This window comes from Pinus tabuliformis, chromosome X (genome assembly GCF_031772625.1).
Source record: "Pinus tabuliformis cultivar Carrire ecotype Pingquan chromosome X, CPIR1, whole genome shotgun sequence".
NCBI classification, from domain to species: domain Eukaryota; kingdom Viridiplantae; phylum Streptophyta; class Pinopsida; order Pinales; family Pinaceae; genus Pinus; species Pinus tabuliformis.
In genome coordinates, this window is record NC_142308.1 from 1,487,569,687 (window position 1) to 1,487,594,022 (window position 24,336).

A 24,336-nucleotide genomic window follows, 5' to 3' on the forward strand; every position below is an offset into this window, starting at 1 on the left:
TGAAAGAAGCTGCTTCTCATGATGAATGGAAAGAAGTGATGCAGAAGGAGTATGATGCCCTCATAAAGAATGGCACTTGGAAGCTGGTTGATCCTCCATTTGGAACCAAACCAATTGGCTGCAAGTGGGTCTACAAGAACAAGTACAAAGTTGATGGCTCACTTGACAAGCACAAAGCTAGGCTTGTGGCAAAAGGTTTTGCACAGAAGGAAGGGGTCGATTATGAGGAAACTTCTGCTCCCACAGCAAAATGGGCCACCATCCGGGCACTCTTTACACTAGCTGCTCAGAACGGTTGGAAAGTCCATCAAATGGATGTAAAAACTGAATTCTTGAATGGAGATCTAAAATAGAATGTTTTTATGTCCCAGCCTGAAGGATTTGCTGTGAAAGGACATGAACACAAAGTATGCAAACTTGTGAAGTCCTTGTATCGCCTCAAACAAGCACCACGAGCCTGGTATGAAAAACTAACTGAGCATCTTCTGAAACTCAACTTCAAACATTTTGATCTTGATGATGCAACTTTATTTGTCAAGAAAGTTGGCAAAACAGTTGTATATCTTGTGGTATATGTAGATGATCTTTTAATGACAGGGAACAATGAAAGCTATATTGCATCCATAAAGAAAGAATTAGGAAAATTTTTTGAAATGACTGATTTGGGCTATGTTCATTACTATCTTGGCATTGAAGTAACCCAACATCCAAAGTCCATATTTCTTTCTCAAAAGAAATACATTGGAGATTTGTTAAACAGATTTGGCATGACAGAGTGCAATCCCCTTTGTACTCCAATGGAACAAAACTTGAAGCTCACATCTATTGAAGGAAAGGAATTTGAGGATGCAACAAAGTATAGACAGCTTGTAGGAAGTCTCATCTACCTCACTACTACCAGACCAGACATTTCATTTGCTGTTGGAATCCTCTCCAGTTTTATGCAAAAGCCTTGTGAGGGACATTGGTCTGCTGCAAAAAGAGTTCTAAGGTACTTGAAGGGAACTCAAGACCTTGGAATCAAGTATACACAGGTGGACGACTTCAACTTGATTGGATACTCTGATTCAAACTTCGATGGAGACAAAGAAACTGGGGTATCTACTTTAGGATATGCTATGAGTTGGATCAGGAGCTGTCTCCTGGAGATCACGCAAACAACCAGTACCAGCAGATTCCATAACAGAAGCAGAATATGTGGCAGCAGCTGAAGCAACGAAAGAAATTGTGTGGCTCAGGAAAATTCTTGAAGATTTGCAGGTAAAACAAATACAATCAACTCCACTCATGATTGATAACACATCTGCAATAAAGTTGGCCAAGAACCCAAAGTTCCATGATCGTACTAAGCACATCAATACTAAATATCATCTGATCCGACATCATGTTGAGGCCAAAAAAATCCATCTCCGTCATTGTTCCACAAACGAGCAAATTGCAGACATCTTCACCAAAGCGCTTGGAAGAGAAAAGCTTGAAAGATTCAAAACGATGCTTGGACTCACCAACATCCCTTCAGATTAAGGGGGGGAATGTTGACACCTAATCCGAAACGGATGGGTGAACTGGACAGTCATCTAGAAGATGAACTGATCCGTTGTATTTATGTATATAAATATGAGTTAGCTAATGAATAATATCATCAGTTTTTTCTCCCACTCATCCTGGAGTTACCCTGGCCTGACAATGATTATTTTCCAAGGTGAACAATTTTGTTTCTTGACATTTATGCCCTTTTGAACATTCCTTTTTGTTACAACCAAATCATAGTCCTTTTTCTCTTCTTTCCTCCATTTCCTTATGCAATATTATAGTAGGTTGGGGTAGGGTTATCTTATGAAACCAAAAAGAAGCTTTGATTCCTATGTATGCTCCCATGGAACACTTGTGTGTAGCCTTATTCTAGGATTGAATATGAATATGACAAAAAAATTTGCATGGATTCCATAACATTTTCTTTCTTTTTAAGAAAAGCTCATGTTTAAAGTCTTCTTTTAATCGACTCGTGTAATATTCCAATAGATTTTCATCGTTTATGTTATCCGCCCTTGTGTCCAAAACCTGAAATACTGAATTATAGTTTTTAATATCACCAAATTGCTTGATTCTTGTCAATTGACTGAAATAGTCTTGTTCCCAAGGTTTTCCATATTGTGCTTCTAAGTCTCTTGGAAATAAACACAAATTCTAATGATAGAAATTGTGCTTCCTTTTAAATACCCTTTCATACCATTGATATGGTTTTACATCAAAGTTGACTTTTTCCATGTGAATCCTTCACTTCTCATCCATAATATTATGAAATTCAAAATATTTCTCTATTTGATGCACCTAGGTAAATACACCTATTCCATAAAACTTTTTTAATTCATCCTTGGGAAGATTCACACCTTTATGAAACCATACATAAGTAGCTCCACAATTAGAGTCACATCCACTTGAAATTTTTTATTATTGGCAAGTTGTTCAACTTGAATATTACCTTTATTTTCATGAGTTCCTTCAGATACATTATCAATTTTAAGGAACCTCCCATTTACGACTTATATAATATTTTTTTCCATTTGTTTCATCATGTTATCTATTTCCTCCTCATTTTCCTCCATTTTTTTATATCCATTTTAACAGATTATTTTAGCTATTACTGTTGACTTTCCAACTTGGTTACCTTGTAGATGGCATCTTTTATTTCTTCACGAGTCATGGATGAGCCTTCAAGAGGTTTAATTGGTGTAGTAGCTTTTGTATCTTTCTTTGGAGGAATGTGGAGAATTATAATAATAATACTACTCTTTATCACAACTTTTAGTCACCCAAAAGAAAATGAAACTTCTAATCAAAATTTATGTTACTTGTAATTTATGAGCGTTAAAACCTTAATTTCGAGAATATTTGAATGCTTGACCTGTCTCTTGATATATATTTTATATTTTAACCTTTCTAAATTTGAATTTTTGACATGGAATACTCTTATATTTCTTCTATTGTATGACCCACTATGCATACTTCTAAGTAGATCCATATTACAAGAAGTTGAAAATACATGAGAAAATGTGTTTCTTCGCCCACTCTGCATACTTTTGAGTAGATCTAAACAAAAAAGTTGAAAAGTCGTGAAAAAAAATGTGTTTCCTGAAAGAAACACATTCTTCATGTATTTGCAATTTTTTTCGATGTGTGTTTACTCAAAAGTATGTAAAGTGGGTGCTTATTGGACGTGGAATTTGATTCAATCATGCATCCAATGTGTTTCTACACTTAACATTTGAGTAAAACTACAAGGAGATAAGAATAAAAAACAATAAAAAAAGGTAGTTTTCTTTCTTTTCCTTTAAAACTTCATAACTCTTATTTTATCATTCTATTTATTATTTTATTATTTTCCTTAGGAGGCTAATTTTAAACCTCAAAATTCCCTTAATGCTTGGACTAAGATCCATACTAATGAGACTCAACCTAGTTTTAAGGTTCAAGTATAAAAAGGGCATCCATGATAGCAAAAAATGGCACAACAATATGGTGAAATGATTTCACATTCACCAAGGGGACCATAAAAGGAGGAAGTGAAGTAAATTCATGATCCATGATTAGTTGGGTGACAAAGTCCTCATCTTAAGAAAATATACACTGGAATAGAAGTTAACTCATAAATGAGGGGTCTTAGGTAACTTCCCACAACAAGAGAAGGAAGAAGGGAGGGATGGAGATATGGAAAGATAAAAGGTGGTGAATAGAGTTATTGAGATGAAGGGTAAACCCAGGTTGTGAAGTTGTATGAAGAAACACATCTTGGGAAATAAGAAGGTCCTCTAGAGAGGAGACTTAGAAAAAGATCTCCCAATGAATTTGTGTTATCCTAAATACTTAGAGAGATCAGGAGAGTGTGAAAGTTAGAATAAAAAAAATGACTTTATAGTCCAAGATATAAGGGAAAGGAAAAGATAGAAAATGGAGGAGAGAGCCATTGATTGAAGGAGGGAAGGATTGGTACAAAATCCCCAGTGGAGTTGCTAAAATGTAGTTAATAAGTGGATTTATTTTACCACACACAATGTGAGGGAAGGGAAAAAATACCACCAAACCATGCACACACTACTAAATATGGGAAAACACTCAATTTTAGGCCTAAATCAAGAAACCTTGTGATGTGTAATGATAGGATCAAAAGGGAGAGAAGAATAATAGGTTGATTAAGGATGATTGCACTTGTCATGTTGGAGATGAAAAGTATAATAATCCCAAGAGCATGGAAGAAATGGAAGGTCAAGACATGTTTCCTATTTTTGTACCCAAAAGATAGGGCTTCAAAGATAAAATATTTTAAGAGAGTCCAAGGGAATTTTCAAAAGGAATTGAATGGTATAAATAGGAGAAGGAAGGACCTCAAGATAGAGGTGTACACTAGGTTAGACAATGGAATGTATGAGTTGTATAAAATATTCATATAAAGCATGTTGATTTAGTATTGTAGGTATGTTAATGGTATTCTTTCGTTTTTATGCCTAAATCACCTCTCTACTGGAGGAGATGTAGAACATAGATGCGATATATTTTTAGGAACTTGTTATACACCTTTCATGAAGAGAATGGGTAGGATTACTCCATAAATAGAAAGTACAAGTGGGTTTGGGGTACTATGGACCTGAAATGATGATGCAAATTAATTATGGACCTAACTGGGGATTTGTGCTCCCAAGTAAACCCCTAAAGTTCAAAAATGCCTTGAGCAAGTGCCTTGAGGGTAAATATGAACCAAACTAGTGACCAATGGATAAAGTCAATGGAAATGAAGGAACCCAATGATATTTCCTATGATATAGATATTTCTAAGAGGTCACATATATATGATAAGGTAAGGAGCCTCTAAGAAGGTGGTCCATTACAGAAGAGTAATTTTTTATATTCATCATCTCATTATTTGGTGGGTCATGCATGAATGCAAGACATGCGTAGCAAGCACATCATACTTCCCAATGGAAATGTGCATGTGTGTACTCAAGTGTGAATCTAATATGCTACAAATTTTACATCAGAAACTTTGAAGTAACCCCCAAGCCATCTATGACAATAATTCTACTACACCCTAATTATTTTTGGGTACATGCACACTTAAGACTTCATTTGGAATATCATTTTACCTTCTTCCATACATTATTATGGGAACATATGACCACTTTTATTTAACTACTAGATATTTCTTACCTTTTGGGATTATCACCTAAAATTGGTATTTTTCTATTTTTGGTAAATCTATTTTTAGTAGGGGGTGACCCCTGGAATGACATGTGGTAGTGGTTATGCACTAACTGGGAAGTGAGATGGATATTTTCTATCCATTAGTATTAATTTATTATTCTCCATCCTTTTTCATTATGAATTTGCATTCCCTCTCTTATATTGGGAGAATTTTTAGTACCTACCAAACTTATCTTTTAACATTTAGTCTTATTTTTTAAGGTTTCTTACTATTTTTGACTTAAGAGTTACATGAGGGAGTCTACACTTCAGTACTAACTTATCTTTCTTTTGGTTAAAATTATTCAACACTATTTTATGCTCTTACTTTATTTTAGGGTTTCCTACTCTAATTCTAGGCAACTAACTAATAAGGGAAAGTGCTTTTCTATTTCATATTATGCATGAACTATGGAACCCCCACCTAGAGCACATTGGTTCCATCTCAAGGAGTTTTATAAATATGAATTGATGTCAATAAATAATGCATAAATTAGTTTATGAGTAATTATAATTGGTCTCTTTAGCTACTTAGTTTTTTTAAGTACAATATATTTCTCTCTTATTTCTTGTTATCCAAATGTTAGTGTAGCATTTTACACAAATAGATCTTGTGATTATGCTTAAAATATAACATGGTGTCAAAGCATTAGTGAGTTTTTGTAGAATTCTAACATTTTATTGCATATTTTACAAGTAAAAACAACCTAAAGAGAATGGTAGCTCATTGTAATCCTCACTTCTTTCAATTAATTTAATTGGAAGCCAAAGATTCAACTATTATTGTGCAACAAAGGACTCTATAGGGTCACTATGGGGACTAAAGTAGATCCTAATTCAACTATTGAGATGAAGCCCATGGGATAGTGTGTTTGTCTATTTCCCTTAATTTATTATTGTATGTAGAATCATGTGCAACTCATCATGATGTATGGACAAAATTGGATGGATTGTTTAGCAAACATGATGAGTTGAGAGGATATCAACCTAATAATGAGAAAATAACTCTAGATCCCAACCATTTTGAGTCCCTACAAGACTTATTCTTTAGGTTTAAGACTTTGATGGCTCAAGTGAAAGCTTTTGGTAAATATAGGAAACAGGAGCAATGTTTCCTCTCAATACTTTCTAATCTAAGTACTGAATATTATATATTTTCCTCTACATTCCATGCCACTAGATTCTCCATGGGTTAGAATTGGAAGATGTCATCTATTGATGATTTATTTACTCCTTGAAACATGCGTAATATAATATTATTCATATGGAGGCACTTACATATTCTAATTCCCATATGCTTATAAAAAAGGGTGATAACAAGAAGAACAAGTAGAACATAAGGGATTTTGATCATATAGATGGAGAAAGCATTGAATATTTGAACCTCAAGGGAGGAAAATATAAGAAGGAGACAAAAAAGTGCAACTACTACAATAGAGCATTTCATCCAAAGAGTTATTCTATGGTGAAGACAATTGATCTCATGGCCAAAGTACTTCAACAACATAATCTAGATGTCTTCATCCCAAACAATGTCAAGAAGAAGAAAATCCACCAAAGGATCAAGGTATGGACCATGTTTTGACTAATATGGATTCATAATCTAATAGATGGATTTTAGACTTAGTGTCATCTAGTCATATGGATGCATCAAAGCATTCTTGTTCTTCTTTGGTACCTTGTGTTGGTCCTACTACAACAGCTTCTCCACAACTCTTTTTGAGGTAGATCTTCAAGATGATTTTGAATACTCTTTGGATCATATTTGATTTAGAATTCCATTAGAATCATATTTCATATACATATCACAAGTTACAGAGGGAACAACATACTACAAGCAACTAGTGAGATAGTGGGTGATACTTTTAGGACACAAAGAATTGTTTTTCGGTTTTTCAATACTCAATGAGCTCTCAATATTAATGTAAGAAAGTACAAGGCTCAGCTAGAAGTAAAAGGCTTCTTACATGATGGTATAGAATATATATAAGGATATATACATAATGGGGTTGATCACCAACACAATCCTTCTACATAGCAACTGCATAGTAGACATAGTATGCATTGTATTTTGAGGGAGGTTTTTCTTCCCACTGGGTTTCCTTTTTACTTCACTTTTTTCATATTATGTCTTGCATAAGTTGTTTCATGAGTGCTTAACATGGCCGAAAATTTCAAATAATTATTGATTGTTTTACATTTTTTTATACATGAGTACCTAACATGGCTGAAAATTGCTAAGACTGATTCATTATGCACACTTCTTAATTGTGCTTAAAGGTGGGTGTTGGTGTACATGGACACACAAGGCCTCATTATGACCGCACTTAGAACATCATTTGAACCTATTAAATACATTATCATGGGCACATACCACCATTTTTCTTTCACTACTAGACATTCCTGACAATTTGGAATCATCACCCCAAATTAACTTTTTTCTATTTTTAGGAAGTATATTTTTAGCAACGGGTGACACTTGAGATGACATGTGGTAGTGATTGGGTAATGAAATGGCTATTCCTATTCATTAGTATGAATTTCCTATTCTCTAACCTTCCCATTAATGAATGTGCACTTCTCTTATTTTGGGATACCACCTTATCCACTCACACACCAACCTTATCTTATGACATTTAATAGACTTATTTTTGGAGATTTCTTCCCATTTCTGAGTTAAAAGTTGCATGAGGGAGTATATAGTTAGTTTATAAATTATTTTTTACTCCATTTATACTTAAACAACATTATTTTATACTTTCAGTCTTTGTTAGGGTCTCCTACTCTAATTTCAGGGTACTAGCCAATGATGGAAAGTGTTTTTCTATTTCATAGTGTGCATGCATTAAAGAACCCCAACCTAGTGAGCATTGGTTCCCTCTCAAGAAGTGTTACAAATATATATTCATGTTAAGTAATAATAAATAAAGAGTTTATGAGTAATTCAAATTAATACTTAACTTTTTTTTTTAGTGCAAGTTCATTATCTCTTCTTTCTTGTTATACAATTGCTAGTATAATATTTTTACATAGTTAAATATTATACTTGTACTTTAAATCCAACCAAAAATACTATAAAAATGTAAAGTATATGACATAGTGTATTTGAAAATTCTATAAGTTGTAGTCTAACAAGGCATTGTTTTTGTTGGAAAAACAATAGAAATTCGACACAATTTTGATAAAATTTGATGGAAATTTTTGGAAATCCGGTTAAAGTTATCAAGCTTTACGATTTTGGGTTCCCTAGGGGGTTTTGATTGTTCTAAATCCATTTCCACCATCAAAAACAGTATTCAAGCAATCCTACTATCAGATTTTTGGAAAAAAAAAAAGAAAAGAAAAAAGCTAGACTTCAACAGGTCCAAACAAAATTAGTACCTCGCTAAACAACACCCTTCTATAATACATATATGACATAATAAAATATCTAAAAAGGAATAAACCATTACTAAAAATAGTAATAATCTTGCAAAAATGAAGAAAACGAAAAAAAAGGAAAAACAAAAGCAAATACAAAAACAAAAACGCATACACATGTTAATACATCATCCCTACATTTAAATGAGTTATACTTAGAATGCAACCTTCACCTCAAAGAGAGCTTCCCTTTCTTCTTAACATTATAGACACAACTACAAGGTAAAGAAAGGACTAGTGCATGACATCATGCCACTCTCAAATATGAAAATCCCTAGGGTTTTCATTTTCATATTTTCAGCATATTTGAACATCAAATATTAAAATAATGTATTCAAGGTTATAATTGTGCCAAGAGGACCATCTAAATCAAAGATAATTTAATTTTTTTCAAATTTTTTGAACATTAATATGATATAACTTATAATCCAATGTGACATCAGTGTCTCTTCCCAAATAATTAAGAAGACGATGTACTTAAATGCATAGTGTACTTAAACCCACATCGTTAAAAAGGATCTGTAAAATGGATAAGAGAGAGATAGCGACAAGAGAACAAACGGTCGCTTAATACATTGAACCTTTGGCCGTATCCAAAAATCAAAAGAAAATTGGTACATTGAACTTTTATCTCTATCAAAAAGTCAAATCAAATCTATTTTATGTATATGTGTGAGAGAATTTATGTGGTACATCCAATTATGACAACTTTGAATTTATATATATGTTTGTTTTAAAGTTTAAAAAAATATATTATTTTATAAAAATATGCATATGATTTAATGTACTTGTTAAAATATTTATGAGTGGATCAAATTTAAGGGACAACTTTGAATTTATGTATATGTTTGTATTAAAGTTTTTGTATGATTTAATGTACTTGTTAAAATATTTATGAGTGGCTAGTTTTGATGGATCAAATTTAAGGGATTCTGGGATTCACTAACCAATCATATTCCATTTCTTTTGCATTTATATTATTTATTTATTTTTCCCAAATTTAATCGAATTTTATAATATTTGAAGTTTATTAATTCCAATATATTTTAAAATTTATGTTTTTTAACAAAATTTATTCTAAATCTTATCTTTAATATAATTTCAAATTCATGATTACGAGTTAATTAAATTGTTTATATTTTATAATTTGTATGATATTTTTATATATTAGAAATCCAAAATCATTATATCTAATAGTTTTTTCCAGTTTTAGATTTCAAATGGATTGAACACTTTGTGTTTTTAGAGATATTTTAATTTTCTATTTAAATCTAATTTATTAAATCTAATTTTGAAGTAAAAATAATATTATATTAATTAATGTTTTTAGAGAAGGATACGGGTTCATGTGGTAATGGTATCATGGAAAATAGTAGAGTGGTAAGCTTACAAGATGTTTCATGATTATCTTAATAATATTAATATTAATAATGTATATTGAGATATAATATGAACAGAACAAATATTTCTTAGAATGACATTATTATATCAACATAATGTTAATATGGTAAGACATGTGTTCGTTCTAAGTTTGAAAATGTGGTATTGATACATTAAGATATGCCATTTCCTTATTTTTATTGAATTTATCTGAGTAATAAACCTTAAGATTTGTAATGGGTTTAATTATGTTTTATAAATAGTTAGAGTTTAGGGTTTGGGTAGATTTCACATTCATAGTTTTTTGTACTAATAGAAGACTATATATGGACCCAACGCACTCATAAATTATATTTTCTATTTTTCTTAGGTATGGGTTCTTAGACTTATTTATAGATTTGTTTTCTCCTATTGCATAACTTATTCTATAGACGTTATGCTAACCTAAATATCAATTACATAAAATGATCTATGATGAGGCTCTCTAATGGATTTGGAAGTCTAATCCAAAGAGAACAAAAGCCCTAGTATTTTCCTAGACGAACAATATCATGCCACACGGTAGCGTTCTTGTGTTCCACGTCATCCACAATCACATAATTGATGACAATGGGGCGAATCATATTCAATAGAGCTTACCACATCCCCATGTTGACATCCATAGCGTTTTATTCCAAGGGTCGCATGCAGACTCTGAAAGTGCCACATGGAATTGCTAATCATCCATGCTTAAGTGTAATTTATAGGGCTTTAGATCCATTGACCTAGGAAAAGTTATGCTTCATGTATTTTTCTGGTATACAAATTATTGATAGAACCAACCTTACGAATAACCATATTTAAAAACAATTTTATATTTAAGACTTATGAAAATTTGACTTCTTAGTGTTTACAAAATATGACTCATCCTATAGAGTAAACACATTATTTAACTATGTTTACTAGTAATTTAGGTCCATGAGCTAAGTGGACTCTAAATCTTTTTCTTTTTCCTTGGACAAGTTACTCCATGATCACGACATTGAATTAGTCCCAACTATTGTATTCTTTATAAATATGAGAATGACAAAGGAAATAGTTAGACGAACACATGGTAGGACTAGGAATCCCACATCATTTTGTTGATGTTAGAGTGAGTCTCATTTGACACCTGGACCAATAAGATTCCACACATGGCATCACTGATGATTTCAATGATAATGATAAGATGATGCATGGAAACTTAGTTGATAACACATAGAATCATGAATTTAGCATGTCATGACCAAAAGAACATGTGGCATCCCCATATGGTGACACATGACACCACTATCTATCTACCAAAATAAGTGCAAACTCAACATTTGTTCAAATGCATTTTAATTCCATTCAAATTCCAAACTCAAAGATGACTTAGTTGGGTCCTTTTAATACTTCAAGTGTATAGGGTATTGTGTTTTTTATCTTTTATGTTTCAAACAAGGACTGACTAGATATTTTCATGTAGTAGTGATCATGTCAAAAACAAATAACTAATGAGACATGTGTGATGTCCATCTCTTGTGCATGTGGCATAGGTGAATATGTGGGCGTGGGAAGGTAAAATCCATTTTTATTCATTGAAATTTTTCTAAGTGATGGAGTGTTTCTTGAAAAGGATTGGGACCCCTCTTGTTTTCATTGAATATATCATTATAAATGATTTACTGCACAACTAATTTACCACATGGCGTGATCTTACGCATTTACATAAATCTCAAGGCTTATGCACTTCTTAACTTAACCTTTCAAATATGTCTAAGCGTAGGGACCTAAACACTCTATGTGTTTATTTAGTATATCACTATTGTGACCATAGTGTCATAATTTATGAAACAAAAGCTATTAATTTTGGTCAAATGGGGCATAGAGTTTATAGTTAGCTAGACATCATAAACATGAGGAGTACAACCCATTTGGGATATTGGATTATAAAGGAGAATTAACTTGAAGGTAAAGTTTAGTGGAAATTTATTCATAATATAAAAGATGGACTACCTAATCAACATCAAGTTTTCTCAACAAAAGAAATATGGGTTCCTTTATTTCATAGTTGCATGATTCTCTCCCTAGAATCAAGACAAAGTAACCTATATTTTATGAGTTTTGGATGGATGTATGAATCCAATTTCTTGTGCTCAAATGATACACATAAAAATCCAATGAACTTGATGTCATGTGGAGTTAGAACTCAAAAACATTTCAATTTCAAGACCTTGAGAGAAAGTTAATTCTTGTGTTTGTTAGTGCATAAAGCATCATTGCAGACCTAAAGTTTAATATCATTGCTTTATATGGTGTTTTGTGTCCACAATATAAAGATTGTAATTCATATGTAATGCCCTTTAATATTCCATGTGATAGAGTTCCCCACCATGTTGGCAAGTTAAGGGCCAATTGAAAGGTGTCATGCATATATAAAAAGTAGAAAAATATGCTAGTATTGAGATATAAAGAATATTTGAGAGAAATGTGTCATGCTTAAAATGTGCCATGAAATCATAGTTTTCTGACTAGATACATGGATGTATTTTATGTCACCATGCATGTCACAAAATAAAAATTTATTATGTGTAAACTCAAGGATATGCGAAGTGACATATGTGACAATGTAGAAAAGGCCATTTTAATGAAAATATTCTAAGTATTTTGTCTTTTGGACAACAAATATTCGATGCATTTTGTCTATGTGAAAAGTGAAAATATATTTTTGTATTATATTCAAATTTACTAGAAAGAAAATAAAATAACACTATTGGATATTTTTCTTCATTTGAATGATGGTATTCAATATAAAGTGAAAAAAAAAATGATTGTACATTGAATTTGGTAGAGACAATAAGTGAGGTCTACAGATATCAAGAATATCACAAACCTAGTTAATTTGAGGACTTGTGTAATATCCCTAGTTAAAAATCCATGTAAAAATATATAAAACCACGGTCATGGGACACATATTCCAAGTTGAATGTTTGGCAAGACATCCTAGTGTGGGTGTTCATTGGTTTATTATGGCTAAGGAAATTGGCAAAGGCAATGAGAAAGGTTTTGGAAAGGCAAAATGACATTTAATGACATTTATTTATGAAAATAAAGGTAATTAGGAGAAAAGGAAGGTGAAAGGTTGCAGGTTGCATGTGAGGAGGAAAATGAAGGAAAATAATGGAAATTGAAGAAAATAAAGGCCTCATTGATAAAAAGGCTTTTGATGATCAATTAACAAGCTTTTTCTCAGGCTTGGTCAATGTAACCTTTTGTCAGTTTAGTTTTGGAGCTATCTCATTATTCTCTCTCTCTCTCACTCTTGGGTTTTCTTGGAGCACTTTGGCATTGGATCAAGAAAGGAAAAGAAGGCAAGGGGAAGGAAGGAGCAAGCAAGGAAGAGCAGGATTAAGTTGATACAGCAGGATTATTTGTAGATATCGATTTTCATGTGTGGTTCCCTGTTATATTTGGCATGAATGGTGTTTCATGTGTGTCATTGGTTCTCTTTATGTCATTGGCATGGGTTTTTCCAGGTGTGACAATGTTTCTCCGCCTAGCCTTGCCATTTCCAGATAGCCATGGTCTGATGGGGTTCTCATGTTTTGGTTGAGATGAATTGTCAGATGGATTCAAAGCTAAGTGAGGTGGATCTCTGAATAAAATAACGCATGGCCTAGTAACCCCTAATCTAGACTATGGGTTGTGATAAAGATGGATTTTATGTTGCTTCAGTGGGACTAGGAATCCTCGACCTGTGAATGGCGAGATATATGGTAAAGCCTAGAGGTGGGTGCTCTCCATGAGGCCTAGTAATCCCAGTATGGGATGTACGGTAAAGCCTAGAGAGTGGAGTCTCGGTTAAGGCCTAGTGATCCGAGATGGATTGTGGTAAAGCCCAGTGGTTGGTGTCTCGGTTATGGCCTACTGATTCGTGGATCAGGCTGTGGATTGCGGTAAATCCTAAAGATTATGAGACAAGAAAATTCCTCACAGTGTAGGTGGAGAAATATGGTGGCATCCATGCTTGTTTTGGCCTAGTGATCTGGTGGAGATCATGGTAAATCATGTTATTACATGTTTATTGTTTTGGTCTAGTGATCCGGTGTGGATTGCGGTAAAGCCCGGTTTCTATTGATGAGGGTGAGGTGGTTTAGCCTCGGGATGCCCTGGTTGGTTCTTTTGGTTTGAGTCCCACATTCATGCTTAGAATATGGCACGGGGGTGATTGGCAGAAAAGAGATTTGGCTCATCCAATCTATGGTCCGGTGGAATGTGGTAGTCTTATATCGGGTTGGCTTTTGCATTCAATAATAAGAGGTTCCTCCCTTGGTATCTTATGTGTAAATGTATTGGTTATATGTGGATTCTATCGCTGATGTATCCTTGATATTTCTGTTGTTATTATGATGGTTATAAGCATGTATTATGACAGTGATGATGTATGGCTCTCCTCATGTTTTGATTTGTAATTGAATGAAAAATGTATCTATGACCTAATAGATCATAATGTAACTAATGATATAAGGGAACAATGCTTCTTAGTGATTTTGATATAAGTATGAGATCCCTATGCACATATATTTTGTTTAAACCTATAGATTACATATTTGTGACATGTTTGGGGAAATTTTTTCCATGGCTAGTAGGGGTATAGTCAAAAACTTGTTGATTTTTTTGCAAATGTATCCTTTTTCCACTGTGAAATTTCATTTCTAAACCTGTCATTGAGTTCTGGGTAGTGATTTGGGCTCTGGGTCTGTAAAAGTGGTACAAATCCTGAAGTCACAGGCACAAGACTGAGGATAAAAGTCCCCATATGCACCCACGCCTTGCTATGGGAGTGACTGGAGCCTCGTAGATGCATCCTTATCCATATCAAGGGAGCATCCAGGGGTTTTATGCACTAAAACTTTAGTTGGTCTCAGGGACTAGTTACATGAGTGGTTGGGATGGCTCCTAGGAGTTCTGTTGTTGATGTGGAAGGTATGTGTGGTTTGTTTATGTCGATTCCACTTCCTTAAGGTGACTTAGGAGGTTGAATCCCATTATAGTGGCCTCTCATCACATATTTACCCCGGTTGGACAATTACTTGGGTAGATGTGGGATGAGGGTGTTACATATCGGTATCAGAGTGAGTTTCATTCTCTTTGGGCGGTGTCCGGTTTCCGTTTTTTTTTGGTGATATTTGATACCACAGATTGGTATCAGAGCATGGTTCACCTCTTGGACTAGATGGGCAGAATGTATTTGTCATGCATGCATGTAGGTTGCATATGTTCTTGTTATGTATGCATTCTAGTGGTCATGGTTATAGTTGTGTTTCCATGTAGGAGTTGATGATGTTGTTGGGATGTGTTTGTCATGAATGCATGTTGGTTGTATATGCATTTGTTATGCATTCCAGTGTCTATATGTTGTTATTCATGCATTGTCATGGTTATGGTTATGCATGTATGGAAGGTCAGGCATGCATTTTAAGGTCATTGTATGCAAGTAGGTCATCATGATGTTATTGGTATGTTATGATGCTAATGAATTGGTTGAGATAAAGAAAGATATGTAGACCATCAAAGTGAAGTTGCAGCATTGGACCTTGAGGCAAGAGCATGTCGTCATACATGTTTGTATGTTGGGCATGCAGGTATGTAGGTTAAGGGTTGTTACATGCATTATGGTTATGTGTATGCATCTCATTCTATTGATGTTATGGTTACATACATGATAGATGCTAGTTGATTAGTGTAGTCATATGCACATGTGTCAGATAGTCATGAGTGATAGTAACATGTCATTGTATGTATTGCTAGTGTTGTTTTATGTTAGTTAACTTGATGATTATGTTATATGTTGCTGATGAGCATGATATATGTTAACATGTTGTTGTTATATGTTAGTTAATGATTGGGGTTATTACAATAAGATCTTGATGTTATATGTATCATGCTAAATTGGATTGGCCTATGCGGATCATTAGGGTTATGACATTAAGGTATGAGTTTGAATATGTTATCTAGTTGATTTATTTAACGTGCTATGTTTGAAAGTTGGTTGAATGTTTGATGAATTTCATAATATGACTAAGTATATGTAAGATTTCTCGAAGGAATGATCTTGTTTTAAGATGGTTTTACTCACACATATGTGTTGAGACAGTTGAAATGTACTTGAGTGTAAGTATTTGATAGTTGTAGCATTATGTATAATGACTATGAGTTGACTATTGATTATGACATGATTGTTAGTCTTGGTAAAGGTTGATTTCAAATTGATAGATATGATTGTCTTGATATTTGGAACATGTGGTTGACATGTGTGAGCAGTTGTAGGGTAATATGATTGACATTAGTATGACAAGGTAAGGTAACTATCATGTTGTTATGTTTATTTATGCATTGAAAATTAAATTTTTATGGTAGTATGATGCAGGGGATTGCATGGCAAGAGAGGTTTCCATGATATCTTAAAGAAGGCTCGGGTTGAGATTTCACTTGGAGGCACTGGAAAGCATGGGGATGGAGTCATGGTGTTTGTTGCTAGTTTTTTGCTTTCGATATTTGTGATTTGGTTGTTCTTGACTGCATATTTTTTATGTCTGGTGCAAGGACTTGCCACTTTGTTTGTGGTGTCATCTTTTTATTTATTTTCATGGTTTTCTTCGTGTTTGTTTCTTGTCTTGCCTTTTATGTTTTGAGTCTTTGGAATTGGTTTGGAAAAGAGGAAATTTAATGGAGTTTGGGGAGAGTTTTGTGGTACCCAATAGATGATGTAAGTCCTGGATGAAGCTCAGTGCATGTGTAATGGCAATTGAAGGCAAGCGTATGATATCTAGTTGGATTGGTTGGGTCCATTGAGGTAAATGGGTGGTCATAGGAAAATCATGAGAAAGGTAACAGAAAGGGTAAAGTAAATGGAATTGAGGTTTCATATGCCCTGGATATGTTGGGAACTGTTGTTCTCAATATTGTGCATGTTGTGCATGAATAAAGGAATTTATCTTCATCTTGGCCTTATGATATCTAGTAATTATGTTGTGATCATGATTTTTTTATGCTCATGTTTATATGCATACATGTATGTATGTATGTTGTTATCTGGCAGGGTCATCAGGGATCATGATTGTTTTATGTTGATGTTTATATGTATACATGTATGTATGTATGTATGTTGTTATTTGACAAGGTCACCAAGGATCGTTCTTTTGGAGGAATGATTGCTTATGCAGGTGAGTGGCATAAAGAGGTTCCTAGTTTAAGAGGAATAAAGTTGGAAGAGTAGTCCTGACAAATATATGAGTTCAGTATCATGCAGTTATAAGTTGATATTATGTGATTATACTATGTATATTTTATGGACAAGATATAATGAGGGATACATCAATGGAATGAAAGAAGTATGATCTGTGGCATGCTAGGATAATAATGGAGGGCAAAGAAACACTGGAAGCAATGTTGCTTGGTAGAGACAGTGTGGTTTTGGATGTGCATTGTTACTGTTGTGTGTATGTTGTGCATATTGTATATTCAGTGATTGTACCTATGGTGTTGAGTGCCTGTTGTATATATGGTGTTGTGTGCATATTGCATATGCAGTGTTGGGTATAGATGGTGTTATGTACATGTTGGATATGTGGTGTTGTGTACATATTGTATTATGCACATGATGGATATGAGATGTTGTGTGCATATGGTGTTATGTACATGTTTTATATGTAGTGATATGTACATATGGTGTTGTGTGCATGTTGTGCATGTGATGCTATGTACATATGGTGTTGTGTACATGTTGACATGTGGTGTTGCGTACAAGTGGTGTTGTGTACATGTCATGTGTGAGGCACTGTGTACATTTGGTGTCATGTACATGTCATTCATGTGGTGTTGTGAACATGTGGTATTGTGTACACGTTGTACAGGTGATGCGATGTACATGTGGTGTTGTATGCATGTTGTGCAAGTGGTGTTCTATACATGTGATGATGTGTACACGTTATGCAGGTGGTCCTGTGTATAGGTGTTCCTGTGTATAGGTGGTACTGTGTACATGTTGTACATATAGTAATGGTGTACATGTGGTATTGTGTGTGTGTCATACATGTTGTCTTTCAGGCATGTGGTACTATGTATGTGCATTGTGTAGTCATGGTATCGTGACATGTGTATTTGTTGTGTTGTACTTTGTGTATTTATATGTGTTGTGTTATACACTGGGTGTATGTGTATGTGTTGTATGTCAGGTGTAGGTGCATGTATTGCATGGTGTTGTATGTTATGTGGGCTTGTATGTGTTTGATGCACACTATGTATATGTGCACATGGTTGAGGAGAAGGCACAGGGTGTTTGTTTGGTGTGGCAACCGATCTGGAGTGCGTACATAATAAAGACAAAGGTAGAAGCTAAGGATTGATTAAAGTATAAGTATTAGTATTTTATGTCAATTTTATTATGCATGTGATTTATGATTCTGGTCTATGATGATTACATGTGATCTATGATTTTGGTTTATGATGGTTACATCTAATTTATGATTTTGAACTATGATGGTTGTGTTTTGAGCTAAGAGGATGTGATATGTTTATACATGATTATTTGGTTAAAGATGTTAGTTTGACTTGTTGTGATAGGAAACAAACAAAATTGCAAATATACCTTATTAACAGGCCACTAATGAAGTATGATTTGAAGTTATTTCATTTCATTTTGAATCTAATGGAAATTATGTGCTTGGTACAGGAAAGCATGAAACTCCCAGTTAGGTGGTTGAAACTAACAACAAGAATTAGCAGGAGCAGTGAAAAAAATTGTAACAGGTACCAGTATGCTTGTAAAGCACTTCAGGAGCAGGGCCATTGTAGTAGACTAGCACCCAATAGTGTCCATTGATTTCCATGAGCACGCTATGACTGATATGATGGTTTTGAGGCAAGTATATGCCTTGGTTTGTTGACCTTCCGATGCGAGGAATCCATGGCAAGGGATGGATTTCTTGGGATAGGGGATGTCGGGGAACTTGGAAGGTAAGGGACTACATAGAAGGGGTGATTGGATTTCTCCAGCGACTGTGTAGCGGCGAAGGGAAGGTCCGGGGTGGATTTTTTTTTGGTCATTAGAACTTCTATATGGAATCAGACGCACATTAGGAGTGTGCCCTGGAACAATGAGCCAGTTACTATTCACTAAGAGGACAAGTGACACTGGATTGTAGCACTGGACATTGGCTGCAGAATTGACTTTGACAGTGGATTTTGGACTTCCTGGGAAGGAGGTGAATCTTGGTACTACTTTTGAGGGTGGAGGTGTGAGCCTTTGGATTTCCTTGTTGATTGATATGGGCATTGTATCCTTTTATTTTCTGGATGAGAAAATGTGCATATGTGTATATGTGTATATCATTGTAAATACTATATCGAGTTGGATTTATAAAGCTCCATAGACAGTATGGTTATTTACTAGTTGAAGAAAATGTGTATAAGTATATGTGGTTATTATTGTAAATACCGTAATGAACTAAGTTATAAAGCTCCATTAAACAATATGTTTTTCATGTTTCAACAATGATTATTGTAAATATTACAACGAGATGTGTTATAAAGCTCCTTGGGAAGTATGTATTATTTTCAGCAGTCTTGTTGGTTATAGCTGTCAATGAACATCGAGGATGGTGTTCCCCTAAGGGGGAGGGTTTTGTAACAACCCTGGTTAAAAATCCATGTAAAATTATATAAGACCATGGTCATGGGACATGTATTCCAAGCTGATTGTTAGGAAAGACATCCTAGTGTGGGTGTTAATTGGTTTACTATAGGTAAGGAAATTGGAAAAGGAAATGAAAAATGTTTTGGAAAGGCAAAATGGAATTTAGTGGCATTTATTTATGAAAATACATGAAATTAGGAGAAAGGGAAGTTGAAATGTCATAGTTGCATGTGAGGGGGAAAATTAAGGAAAATAATGGAAATTGAAGAAAATAGAGGCCTCATTGATAAAAGGCTTATGAGGATTAGTTGGCAAGCCTTTTCTCAAGCTTGGTTAGTGTAACGTTTTGTGAGTTCAATTTTGGAGCTCTCTCATTATTATCTCTTTCTCTCACTCTTGGACACTTAGAGTTTTCTTGGAGCACTTTGGCATTGGATCAAGAAAGGCAAAGAAGGCAAGAGGAAGGAAGAAGAAAGCAAGGAAGAGTACGATCAAGAAGTTACAACAGGACTCTTTGCAGGTATCGATTTGCATGTTTGGTCTCCTTGTTATATTTGGCATGCATGATGTTGCATGTGTGTTCTTGGTTCTCTTTATGTTATTGGCATGGGTTTTTCCAAGTGTGACCGTGTTTTTCCTCCTAGCCTTTCCATTTATGGATAGCCATGGTGTGATGGAGTTCTCGTGTTTTAGTTGAGCTGGATTGTGGGATGGATTCAAAGATCAATGAGGTAGAGATATGAATAAAATAACACATGGCCTAGTAATCCCTGAATTAGACTACAAGTTATGGTAAAACTGTATTTTATGTTGTCTCGATGGGCCTCGGAATCCTTGACCGGTGAATGGTGGGATATACGGTAAATCCTAGAGGTGGACACTCTCCATTAGGAATAGTAATCCCGGGATGGGATGTACGGTAAAGAATGGAGAGTGGAGTCTCAGTAAGTTCCTAGTGATCTGGGATGGATTGTGGTAAAGCCCAGAGACTAGTGTCTCAATTATGCCCTAGTGATCCCTGGATCAGACTGTGGATTGTGGTACAACCTAGAGACTATGAGACATGAAAATTACTCATGGTGTAAGTGGAGAAATCCAGTGTCATCCATGCTTGTTTTGGCCATGTGATCTAGTGGAGATCATGTTAAATCATATTATTTCATGTTTATTGTTTTGTCCTAGTGATCTGGTGTGGATTGTGGTAAATCCTAGTTTCTATTGATGAGGGTTAGGTGGTTTAGCATCGAGATACCCTGGTTTGTTCTTTTGGTTTGAGTCCCACATTCGTGCTTAGATTATGGAATGGGGGTCATTGGCTGAAGAGATATTTGGCTTAGCCAGTCTATAGTCAGGTGGAACATGGTAGTCCCATACTAGGTTGGTTTTTGCATTCATTAATAAGAGGTTCCTCCCTTGGTATCTTATGTGTAAATGTACTATTTTATATGTGGATTCTATGGCCGATGTATCCTTGATACTTTTGTTATTATTATGTTGGTTATAAGCATGTATTATGATAGTGATGATGTACGGCTCCCGTCATGTTTTGGTTTGTAAGTGAATGAAAAATGTATCTATGACCTAATAGATAATAACGCAACTAATGATATAAAGGAACAATGCTTCTTAGAGATTCTCAAATAAGTATGAGACCCTTATGCTCAAATATCTTGTTTAAACCTGTAGATTACATATTTTTGACATGTTTGATGAAATTCTTGTCATGGCTAGTAGGGGTTCAGTCAGGTCCTTGTTGATCTTTTTGCAAATGTGTCTTTGTTCCACTTTGAAATTTCATTTCTGAACCTATCATTGAGTTATGGGCAGTGACCCGGGCTTTTGGCCTGGAAAAGTGGCATAAATCTTAGAGTCGCAGGCACAGGACTGAGGAGAAAAGTCCCCATACACACCCATGCCTTACTTTGGGAGTGGTTGGAGCCTCCTAGACACACCCTTTTCCATATCAAGGGAGCATCTAGGGGTTTGATGCACTAAAATTTTAGTTGGTCTCAGGAGCTAGTTACCTGAGTGGTTGGGGTGGCTCCTAGGAGATATGTTGCTGATGTGGAAGGTTTGTGTGGTGTGTTTCCATTGATTCCACTTCCTTAAGGTGACTTATGAGGTTGAATCCCATTATAGTGGCCTCTCGTCGCATATTTACCTCAATTGTCCAGTTACTTGAATAGATGTGGGATGAGGGTGTTACAACTTGACCCTAAGGAATATCGCTTGTAATTTTTTAAGCCTTATATAAGCCCCATGCTAGGTCTAAAACATATTATATGTTGTTACGTAGGCTATAAAATATCATGGTCCCATTTTATCATAATTGTAACCGTTGTCCTCTCTCTCTCTCTCTCTCTCTCTCTCTCTCTCTCTCTATATATATATATATATATATATATATATATATATACCAAGGAGACTTAAGGCTTATTACCAAAATAATTGACCTCTTTAAATCATGTATATGCCATGAATACAACTAATAGAAAACTTCTTTGTAGTACCAAGTACTCAAATAGAAAACTAACTACCAATGGTATTGATAATTACTTATTTCTCCTTGGGACCCCACCTATATGTTTAATATTTAAAATTCTTTTATAGATATTTAATCTTTCGTAGGAGTAAGAATCTTTGTGAGGGTGAAATTATTTTCACAAAATAAAAATTGTATAAGTGGTTCAATATCTATAAGAATGGAGGAAACAATGGGGAATTCACTACTTCTGCTAGGATTTAATGTAAAAAAAGTCAAACAATTACCAATAGAAACATACCCCAAAAATTAGTAAAAGAAGAGGTTTTATGGTCCAAGAAGGGGCCTGTACAATGTTGGACTTGTGGTGAAAACCATTTGTGGAAGAACTTCCCTTACGAACAATGGATTGGCACAAAGTTGTACAATGTACAAGAAACAATAACAGTGAACAATGTGGCTCAAAACAAACCCCGCATTTATGTTTCTTTGGACAATAGGAAATTAGACCAAAAATATGCACTAATCTAAATGGAAGGTATGGTCATCAACCAACCTATTTAAATTTTAATTGACCTATGATCTAATTTCAGCTATATCATCACAAATATTGAAAATAAATGTAAATTTCCAAAGAAAAATCATGAAGAATCATGGTTGGTTCAACTGGCCACCAGAACAAAAAAGGCAAGTGACAGGTATGAACACCACAACTACACTCAATTTATTACCATTAGGATCTTATGATTCTTTAATCAACATGGATTGGTTAGCAGCCTACAAAGCTAATATTGGCTATTACAGCAAATTGTTGGAATGCTTCGGCAATGTCGGTGAGAAGATAAAACTACAGGGGATAAATATATTGATCACACTTAGGAAAATAAATGTGCTTGAAGTGAAGTGATGCAGTAGAAAGGGTTGTGCATTGTATGCAACACACATTATTGAGGCATTGGAAGGTGGCGCAGGTCAATTTAAAAGTCACTCGGTCTTAAAAAAAATTAGTGATGTATTCCCAAAATAATTACCAGGACTACCACCCAGAAGAGAGATCAATTTTACCATTGAATTAATTCTAAGAACAATGCCAACAACAAAGACTCCATATCACATGAGTATGCATGAACTCATAGAATTAAATTTGCAGCTGAAAGATATGTTGGATAAGGGATACATTCGGCCCAACATATCACCCTAAGGATCCCCAACATTGTTTTTCATATAGAAGGATAGTAAAATATGGCTATGTATAGACCACTGATAGGTAAACAATGATAAAGTGAAGAACAAGTACCCACTTCCCAGAATTGATGTCTTATTTGACTAGTTGAGAGGGGTTGCAGTGTTTTCCAAAATAGATTTGAGGTCTAGATACCATCAGGGTAGGATTAAATATGAATTCATTTAAAAAACTAACTTCAAGACTAGATATGGCCACTATGAATTTGTAGTGGTGCCATTTGGGCTTACAAATTCCCCAACCACATTCATGTGCTTGATGAATAATGTCCTCAGACCTTATTTAGACAAATTTGTATTAGTCTTTGTAGATGATATCCTAGTATATTCAAAAACCAAAGAAGAGAATTAATATCACCTGAGAGCAATATTAAAATTATTAGGAGATCATAAGTTATATGTAAAACTCAGCAAATGTGAATTTTTCCAAACCCAGGTTCACTACTTGGGGCATGTCATCTCAAAAAAAGGAGTGGTTGTAGATACAGAAAGGATCAAGGCTACAATGGAGTTACCCACTTCCCAGAATGTTACAAAGGCAAAATATTTCATGGGGTTAGTTGGATCTTACCAAAGTTTCATTTGATACTTCTCAAGGATTAGGCATCCAATCATTATTTTACAAAGGAAAGGAGTCAAATTTCAATGGAAACCAAAATTTCCAACCAGTTTTGAGCAGATTATGAAATTACTCACATGTGCACCTATCTTAAGAAAAGCGTATATGAAGAAGGACTTTTTGTTCTGAATTGATTCTTTCAAGGAAGGATTCCGTGGAATCTTGATGCAAGAAGTATATGTGGTTTGCTATGAATCAATAAAGCTAAATGAACATGAGAAGAATTATGTCACCCATGACTTAGAGCTTGCAACAATAGTG